The sequence below is a fragment of the Myotis yumanensis genome, unplaced genomic scaffold, assembly GCF_028538775.1.
Source record: "Myotis yumanensis isolate MYYU_CA2020_CCGP unplaced genomic scaffold, mMyoYum1.0.hap1 SCAF_28, whole genome shotgun sequence".
Lineage (NCBI taxonomy): Eukaryota > Metazoa > Chordata > Mammalia > Chiroptera > Vespertilionidae > Myotis > Myotis yumanensis.
In genome coordinates, this window is record NW_027223779.1 from 809096 (window position 1) to 819188 (window position 10093).

The window sequence follows — 10093 nt, forward strand, 5'->3', positions numbered from 1 at the left end:
CTTCTTACTCAACCTAAAATATCCCACACCAAGGATACAGCAATCCCAAATGGAAACACACCTACTTAGTTGTTTTTATATTAGAAAATATGAGGGCATGTTTGCTGGGGGAGTGTGTGTGTGTGTGTGTGTGTGTGTGTGTGTGTATGGTGTGTGTGTTTGCATCTGCCTGTGTGAACACTTGTAAAGAGCCCTAGAACACACAGCTGAGAAAGTAATGAAATGTCTGTGGAAATAAAAGTTGTTTATAGAACTGTGACATCCATTGCGGCAAGCTAGGGTGATCTGGCAACTTTGAACGTAGTAAGAATTTTGTAAAAAATTCATTGTTCAGTTCAGCAATGCTTGCCCATCTTTGAACAATATAATCTGTTGCGAAAGAAGCAAAGTGTTGGTGTATGAGTTTTCCTTATGCAGTTTTGAACACATACATTCAGGTTCACACAGCCCTTTCCCCAATGGCTGCTTGGAAACATGGCAGCTCCCTCCGTCTATGTTTTCTTCAACACGATCTGCTAAAGACACAGCCAAGCTCTTCTGCCTCAGGTGCTAGAAGCCTCTGCATGAGGCGACCCTGTTCAGGCAATTTTATTCGGGCATATGAAGGGCTCTCACGAAAAAATCTTGGTGCGACATCGTTCTTTGGCTCTGCTAAGTCCAGATGCCATAGTAAAACAGAATAGAATAGAATAGAATAGAATCGAGTAAATAGAGTAAATGGAGTAAATAAAGAGTAAATAAAGTAAAATAAAAGAGCGTCAGCTATCCTGAGGGAAAATTCGTAGGGAGCCAGCTACTAGTTTGTTCGATTATTGTTTCACCCGTATACGCAGGTTAGATGAAGGATTTGCACATCAGGACCCGTACGGACCTCCACCAGAGTTTCCTGTGGCTTCGCCCTACCCAGGTATCATTTACCATCTTTCGGGTTCTAACACGAACGCTCATGCTCCACCTCCCCGGCAAGGCGGGCATGAAGGGCGGGTGGTGCCCCCTCAGCGGACTGGAGAGGCCTCGGGATCCCACCTTGGCCCTGACGGGCCTTCACGTTCATTGTGCCACTGAAGCTTTCGTGAGAGCCCCAGACTCGCGCACTTGTTAGACTCTTTGGACCGTGTTTCCAGACAGGTGGGATGGGTGGCCGACCTCGCTGCCGATCCTGTGCGCTCGCTTCGCTCTGCAGGGGGCGCCTGGCAAAACCCTGTGGGCCCGACTGCGGCACTTGCCAGGGCGCACTGGGACAGTCCTCCCCATCCCTTAGCTCCCCTCCCCTGCCTGGCGCCACCCTGACCCCTCCCCCCCGACTCTTTGACCCTGGGACGGGCGAGAGGGAAGGAGAGAAAAGCGACTTGAGAGCAGTTTTGCTGCTTCCAGTGAGCGCCTGGAGAAGATTCTTTGGTGCTGGCAGGCGGGGGCGGAGCCACGGAAAGGGACTTCCCCCCGAGAATCCACCAATCACACCATCGCAATGGGCGGGCGGCTCTAGCATGGCTTCTGATTGGGTCAGACCTCCCGCCTTGGTGTATATAAGTCTCCCGCACTGCAGCCCAGGGCTTCCTTGGTGAGACAGCAGACTCCAGAGTGGGAGGGGTGACCGAGGCTTTTTTCAATACGATATAGGTGGACTGTGGTGTCTGTTACACGTGGAGGCATGGAGGAGTGCGCTTGCCTCTGTAGCTTGGGCTCTTCTCGGGGATGTCTGTGTCCTCAGGAGTGGCAGGGCCCAGCTAAGACAGCAGCTGCGGCGGAAGGCAAGTGGTGCCCTCAGAAACGCTAGAGCCCAGCTGAGGCAGCAGGGGCAGAAGGCAAGTGGTGCCCTCGCAGGCGCCAGCGCCCAGCTGAGATGGCAGCGGCAGAAGGCAAGCAGTGTCTTCAGGAGTGCCAGGGTCCAGCTGATAAGGCAGTGCCAGAGGGCAAGCCGGCCCTGGCAGAAAAGCACCTGGAGGCGGATGCAGCATCGCAGGCCTGTGCGGGGAGTGGAGGTATCACGAGCCCCATGCTGCCCCCGCACTGTTCGCTGCAGGACATGCCTGTGGAGATGCTGGTGGACATCTTTGCCTCGCTCCCGGGCACCGACCTGGCCAGCTTGGCCAAGGCCTGCACCAAATTCCGGGACATCCTGCACACCCACAGTATCTGGAGACAGCGCTGTCACCAGGAGTTTGGCGTTCCTGGAAACTTGCAGAAACCGGAGACGATCGGTGGTATGTCTTATAGAGAAGTCTACACCAATATGTTCCCATACAGAAACCTTTTGGGTTTGTGGCAGCTAGATTATGGCTATAGAAGACTGCTGAGTGTAGTGGTGGATGATGGCTTATGCATTACTGGTTGGATGTACTGGCCTCACCTTAACACCCATGTGGCTGGCCCAATGCAACTGGAGCCTTCGTTTCGAATTCACCTGATGCAGAGGAAATCAGCCACAGTGGAGTACATGGATGACTTGTACAGCTTTTCCCACAGCCTCCACATGCAGATTCAGAAGGACAGGTTCAGCAACCGGTGGATCCAGAGAGACCCCCGACAGGATTCACCAACGCGGCTTAGGGGAGGACGGGGGCTGGAGATGTCGCAGGAGGACAGGCAGCTGTATGACCGCCTGACCTACCGTCGCCTCTACCTCCCGCCGAGACACTCGGGCGACCTCATCAGGCCAGGCCTCTTCCAAGGAAAACCCAATGGCTTCGGCCTAATGATTGCCATGCTCAGCTTCCATGGGAAGTATGCCAGGGTCACGAACATCACGGGAGACTTAAGCTGGACCTTAGAGGTCCACCTCATGCGCCGCATTTATCTGCCAGATGACAAGAACTTCCACACTTCAACGAGCTCTCCCGCGTGGTACAGGAGATTGAGGAGCAGGTGATTTGCGAGCAGCAGCAGCAGCAGGGAAACAGAACTGAGGAAAGCGAGGGCCATGGTTGGCAGAGCCCTGCGCAGCCCAGCATCGGGGAGTCCTGGGCTGCACCTTCGGAGGAGCAGCCTGTTCCATTTATACTACCTGTAGTTTGCGCACAGGAGACCAGAACTACCCCAGAACATGCAGGATGTGTTTCTATGGCGTGCACGTTGATACCTTACATGGCTCCAACTACCCCAGGTGCTGCCCTGGAGTCTTCATCCTGTTCGATGAGAACCACTTCGGGTTCATCTGGCTGGAGATGAAATACTTCATCCTGTTAGGCAGAGTACAGAACACCTTCCAGCATGTGGAGGCACCATCCCCGCAGGCCTTCCTGGAGATGCTCTCAAACATTCAGCCCGGACCCCCCATGAGGAGCAACTTGCATGCACTTTGAAGACTGGACCTTCTGACCTCATGACCCACCTTTGTTCCATTTTTTTTTTAATCCTCACCCGAGGATATATTCCCCTTGATGTTTAGAGAGAGTGGGGGAGATGGGGGAAAAGAGACATTTTACATGTGAGAGAAACACATCAGTAGTTTGCCCCCTGCCCAAGCCCAAACCAGGGCCAGGCTGGGTAGGGGCCAGAAATTGAGGTAGAAATAAACCTTAGACGAGTGGTCTCAACCATCCTAATGCTGCGACTCTTTAGTACAGCTCCTCATGTTGTGCGTACTCCTAATTTCCTTGTTACAAATTGAACATGAACATGATTTGGGATAGATAGATAGATAGATAGATAGAAAGAAATATAAAGATACCGGGATAGCCCTGAACTGCCTGGTGGTGGCCATGCTGCAGAGGCCCCAGCACAGAGTGGTGGTACAGATGTCTATGGACCTGTCCCTGTTCATCAGTCCATGTTGTTCTCTATATTTCACAAATGAGTGAGATCACGTGGTATTCATTTTTCTCTGACTGGCTAATTTCACTTTGCATAATGCTCTCCAGTTCCACTCACGTTCCACTCACGCTGTTGCAAATGGCAAGGATTCCTTCTTTTTCTTCTTCTTTTTAATTTTTGCGGCAAGGTAGTATTCCATTGAGTAGAAGATAAGAAGGCTCTGCTTCTGCTCGTAGATAAGCATGACCAGCGAGGCTTAGGAGGAATTCTTCTAGAAAACATAGAGGAAGAACTGCCCAATTCCCAGAATGCTGTCAAGGCTTTAGGGTACGATTCTTTGTAAATCGTCCAGAAAAGAAGAAAATTCTTTTCTTCAATGATAAAAGCTGTCAATTTTCTGTGGACGAAGAGTTTCAGAAACTGTGGAGGAGTGTCACTGTGGATTCAATGGATGAGGAGAAAACTGGAGAAGGCAGCGGAGATATTCAGAAGAATATCTGAAGCAACAGGGTATTTCTTCCATGCAGGAATCCAGACCAAAGAAAGTGGCCTCTATCCAGAGAAGGAAAAAGCCTGCCCACTACACAAAAAGCGACGATTTAAGACCCATAAGGAACACATGGCTTGAGTGCTGAAGGATGACTCTGACATTGCTCCTAGTAAATAGTGAACAGTTTTGTAGTGTGAAGAGGTCACCACACACCAACAGAGGAGGCAAACCAGCTTGAGGAACTGGATTCAGGTCAGCTTCCTCCCCCCACATTCTTGGATTTGGGGGCCTGGAATGACACCTTCCACGTCAGGCCAGATTGAAAAGAAAAAAAACACTCCTTAAAAAAAATAAAAATAAAAAAACCTCCATCAAAAACTCTTGATCCGGCCTTTCAACTTTCTCAGGCTTCGGCAAGCCCAGATGGTCAGGCCCGGACTTGGTCTGTGGGCGGGGGCCTGACCATCCATCCATCCAGAGAGTGATCAGGGTGGGGGGTGAGGGGTGGGGAGGGCGGAAAGATGGCCCCAGCCAGACATAGTCTTTGTCTGTGGATTACAGAGATTGGGTTGACTGGGGCCTTGGCCTGGGCCAAAGATCTCGTCCCGCCCTCTGCTGGTCGAGAAGCGTCAATGCAAGGGCCCCCTCCTGCAGCCTCCTCTGGGGAAGGCAGAGCCAGGTGACTGGATTTCCCCAGTTCTGGTTAGACCCTAGGTGGGAAGGACATGCAGGGGGCTCTGTCTTTGAGAAGGCAGGGGATGAAGGGTGCTCATGGATGCCGACGGACCATTCAAACCAGAAGTGTCCGTGCGTGACTGCGGATGTACACTCACAGACGTACGCCCTCGCGCCCGGGCACGCACACACACACACTCTCAAACGCACACCCACACCCACACACCTAGTCCTCCTCCCCCTCCCCCCCCCCCAACACAAGGGAGTACCAGGTCCACTAACAAGATATCTGATGAGTGACGCACGCCTAGGAGATTTACTGTGGCTTTATTCCTTGTGGATTGCCCTGGGCCCACCAGAGCCTGTCTAAATTGGTATTGTCCCCTCTTCAACCCAGAAAATGAAGATGCCTCTCTGCAAGGCCTGGAGATGGAGCTCTGTGGCCTTCTTGGGCACCTGCTCCATCTCCCAGGCCCTCCCCAATCCCTGTGAGTCGCGTCAGCGGGCCAGTGGCGCCCTCTCCTGGTCCCAGAGCGCCAATGCAAGCCTCCTCCCCTAAACTTGAGGCCCAATGGGTGACTTAGGTCCTGGGGGCGGCTGATTGGTCAAGCAGGCAGCTGATTTGGCTCCTCCCACCAGCTCTGGGACTATAAAAGAACACAGGGCCTTCTTTGCAGAGCTTCTCAGCCCTAGGCTAATGGTCGTGGTCGTCGTACTCATTCTCCAAGGGAGCTTTCAGGAGAGAGGTATCGCCAAGACCCGGTTCTGGGACATAGAAGCCGCTAGAGCACCTAGCTAGAGCCTGGCTGGGCTGCTGATCCACTGAATGCTGTGTCGGTGTCATTTCTTCTTCACCGACTCGTCCACACCCTTGGGAACCCTTGGGCCTGGGCCCCAACATCTGGGACAGCCCCGGCGCCTCGCGGGAAGTTAAGGACCTGCGTGCCTCCGCACGGACTCAATCCGAGGCGGCTTCGGGGCCCACCATGGCCGACAAAATCCACATGTCACTGGACGACATCATTTGGCTGGACCTGAGGCAGCGGGACAGCCATGGCCGGGGTAGCGGCTGCGGCGGGGGCTGGAGCGGAGGCAAGGCCCTAGACTGGGACCGAGGCCGGGGTGGCTCCCAGGGAGGCCGCGGTGGCGGAGTGCAGGCCGCTGCCGCCCTCGAGAACTGGGCCGGCGGGCCGTTCCGGAACAGGGCGGCCCTCGGCCGAGGCAGGCCACGGCCGGTGCCCTACAGCAAGCCGAGACAGCTTCCCGATGAGTGGCAACACGACCGTTTCTGCAGGGCCTTTGGCAGGGTCACAGGCCTGATGACCAGGGGGAAGCTGCTGTTGTCCAACCTGGACTTCGGAATGTCCGACGCGGACATCCAGCATCTGTTTGCGGAGTTCGAGCCTCTGAAGAAGGCCGCTGTCCATTACGACTGCTCTGGCCACAGCCTGGGAACAGCCCACGTGCACTTTGAGCACAAGGCAGACGCCCTGGAAGCCAGGAAACAGTACAACGACGTCCCTTTGGATGGCCGTCCCCTCCACACCCAGATCCTCACCTCGCAGATAGACACCAGCCCAGGCCAGTACCGAGTGTCAACAGAGGCTGGGTGACTAAAAACCGAAGATCTGGTGGCTTCTGCGGCGGCGGCACTCAGGGCCACGCCTCCGGAGGCAACCGGATTCCCGGCAGCCGCTCGGGCCACCATTCAAAGTGACACATCTCGGCGGAGGAGTTGGACGCCCAGCTGGACGCTTATGACTCGCTGAGGGGCACCAAAAAGTTGTACGCCAAGCAGGACGCTTACAGCGCGATGTGGGGCAACCAGCAGTTGGATGCCCAGAAGGACAATTACAAAGCGATGAGGGGCCCCAAGCAGTTGGACACTAAGCAGGACGCTTACAGCGCGATGAAGGGCACCCAGCAGTTGGACGCCCAAAAGGGCGCTTACAACTCGATGAGGGACACCAAAAGGATGAACGCCCACCTGGGCCCGTACCATGCCATGAGGGACACCAAAAAGTTGGACGCCAAGAAAGATACTTACAGCTCCATGAGGGACACCGAGGAGTTGGACTCCCAGCTGGACGCTGACAGCGCGATGAAGGACACCGAGGACTTGGACGGCCAGAAGGACGCCGAGGAGATGGACACCCTGCTGGACGATGACGATGTGATGATGGACACCAGCTAAAGCACCAGCAAGTCAGTGTGCGCGAGGATGGCCAGGGACCTGGGGCCAATGATGCAGTTGTTTCTTCTGTTTGGAAATAGGATTTAAAACTCCTAGAAAGATTTTTCGTTAACATTTATTTTATTCAATAATTCTGAAAAAGACCTGTTTTGTGCCGAGTCATTTTCGGGATTCATTTTACCGGTTGCTGTTTTCACCTTGGCCATAATCACCCGAAAAGGTGTGGGAAAAAGAAACAGACAGACAAACAAACAAACAAAATAACTCGTTCTGTCCGATAAAACAACAACAAAATACCCACCTCAGAAAAAAATGTTTGATCCCGCCTTTCCAGTTTCTGAGGCTTTGGCAAGCCCAGGTGGCCAGGCCTGGAATTGGTCTCTGGGAGGGGGCCTGACAATCCATCCACAGGGTGAGCGGGGTGGGGGGAATGTTTTGGGTGGGGGCTGGGGTTGGGGGGGTGGGCGTGGGCGTGGGCGGGTTGTTGATTAGATGGACAGGTCAGGACGTCATCTTTGGCTGTGGATTACAGAATTTGTGTGGACTGGGGCAGGGGACTAAGAGCCCATCCTCCCCTCTGCTGATTGAGAAGCGTCAATGCAAGCCCCCCTCCTGCAACTGCCTATGGGGAAAGCACAGACAGGTGACTGGACTTCCCAATTTCTGGCTAGACTCGAGGCGGGAAGAACGTGCAGGGGGCGTTTTCTTTGAGAAGGCAGGGGCTGAAGGGTGTTCATGGATGGCGACGGTTCAAAGCAAGGAGTGTCCGTGTGTGACTGTGGATATACACGCACAGACACACACGCTCGCGCGCATACGCAAACTCCCACACCCACACCCACACACCTATCCCTCCAGCCTCCAAGCCCCTCCCCCGCCCCCCCGCGTCCCCCCACCACACACACACACACACACACGCACGCACACAAGGGAGCACAATGTCCCGCTAACAAGATATCTGCCCAGTAAGGCACGCCTAGGAGATTTTCCGTGGCTTTGTTTTCTTTTGGCCGGTCCTGGGCCCACCGGAGCCTGTCTATGTATGTATTGTCCCCTCTTCCACCAAGAAAAAACGGCGATGCAGTCCCGCAAGGCATGGAGACAGAGCCCTGCGGGCCTCCTTGGGCACCTGCCCAGTCTCCCATTCCTCCCCCAAGTCCCGTGAATCGCTTGGGCCAGTCAGTGGCGCCCTCTCCTGGTCCTGGAGCGCCAATGCAAGCCTCCTCCCTGAAACTTGAGGCCCAACTGGTGACTTCGGTCCTGGGGGCAGCTGATTGGTGGAGTGGGCGGCTGATTTGGCTCCTCCCACCAGTTCTGGGGCTATAAAAGAACTCAGGGCCTTCTTTGCAGAGCTTCTCAGCCCTAGGCTTGTGGTCGTGATCGTAGTCCTTGTTCTCCAAGGGAGCTTTCAGGAGAGAGGTCTCGCCAAGACCCAGTCCCTGGACATAGAAGCCGCTAGAGCACCTGGCTAGAGCCTGGCTGGGCTGCTGATCTACTGAACGCTGTCTCGGTGTCATTTCTTCTTCACCAACTCGTCCACACCCTTGGGAACCCCTGGGCCTGGACCCCAACATCTGGGAGAGCCCCGTCACCTCGCGGGAAGTGAAGCCCCGGCGTGCCTCTGCACGAGCTAGATCCAAGGCTGATTCGGGGTCCGCCAAGGCCGACAAAATCCACATGTCACTGGACGACATCATTAGGCTGGACCAGAGCCAGTGGGACGGCCATGGCCAGGGCCGCGCCCCAGCGGGGGCAGGGACCGAGGCTGGGACTGAGGCAGGGCAGGCTCCCAGAGATGCCGTGGTGGCGGACGCAGGCCGCCACCCCCGAGAGCTGGGGTGGCGGGCCGTTCCGGAACAGGGTGGCCCTCGGCCGAGGCAGGAACCGGCTGGTGCCTTACAGCAGGCCGATACAGCTTCCCGACGAGTGGCACCATGACCGCTTCCGCAGGGCCTTTGGCAGGGGCGCGGGCCTGCTGACAGGGAGGAAGCTGCTGCTGTCCAACCTGGACTTCGGAGTGTCCGACGCGGACATCCAGCAGCTGTTTGCGGAGTTCTGGCCTCTGAAGCTGTCCATTACGACCGCTCTGGCTGCAGCCTGGGAACAGCCCATGTGCAGTTTGAGCTCAAGGCAGACGCCCTGGAAGCCAGGAAACAGTACAAAGGCGTCCCTTTGGATGGCCGTCCCCTCCACATCCAGATCCTCACCTCGCAGATAGACACGCAGCCCAGGCCAGTACCAAGTGTCAACATGGGCTGGGTGACTACAACCCGAGGATCTGGAGGCTTCGGCGGTGGCGGCACTCAGAACCGCGCCCGTGGAGGCAACTGGCATCCAGGCAGGCGCACGGGCCGCCATTCAAAGCAACACATCTCGGCAGAGGTGTTGGATGCCCAGCTGGATGCTTAAAACTCTATGAGGGGCCCCAAGCAGTTGTACGCCAAGCAGGACGCTTACAGCGCGATGAGGGGCACCCAGCAGCTGGACGCCCCAAAGGGCGCTTACAACTCGATGAGGGACACCAAAAGGATGAACACCCATCTGGGCGCTTACCATGCCATGAGGGACAGCAAAACGTTGGATGCCCAGAATGACGCTTACAGCTCCATGAGGCACACCGAGGAGTTGGACTCCCAGCTGGACGCCGACAGCGCGATGAAGGACACCGAGGACTTGGATGGCCAGAAGGACGCTGAGGAGATGTACACCCTGCTGGACGATGACGATGTGATGATGGACACCAGCTAAAGCACCAGCAAGTCAGTGTGCGCAAGGATGGCCCGGGGCCTGGGGCCAATGATGGAGTTGTTTCTTCTGTTTGGAAATAGGATTTAAAACTCCTAGGAAGAATTTTCAACTTTTATTTTGTTAAATGACTCTGAAAAAGACCTGTTTTGTGCCGAGTCATTTTCGGGATTCATTTTATCGTTTCCTGTTTTCGCCTTGGCCAGAATCACCCGAAAAGGTGTGGGAAAAACAAA

The 10093-nt window shown here is 55.2% G+C and overlaps 3 pseudogenes; all 3 read left to right on the forward strand.

The window, feature by feature from the left end:
• Window positions 1–3955: 3955 nt before the first annotated feature.
• LOC139000762 (general transcription factor IIE subunit 2 pseudogene) lies at window positions 3956–4420 on the forward strand (annotated as a pseudogene).
• Window positions 4421–5904: 1484 nt separating this feature from the next.
• LOC139000756 (THO complex subunit 4 pseudogene) lies at window positions 5905–7112 on the forward strand (annotated as a pseudogene).
• A 1795-nt stretch (window positions 7113–8907) lies between these two features.
• On the forward strand, window positions 8908–9521 carry LOC139000757 (THO complex subunit 4 pseudogene; annotated as a pseudogene).
• Window positions 9522–10093: the final 572 nt, after the last annotated feature.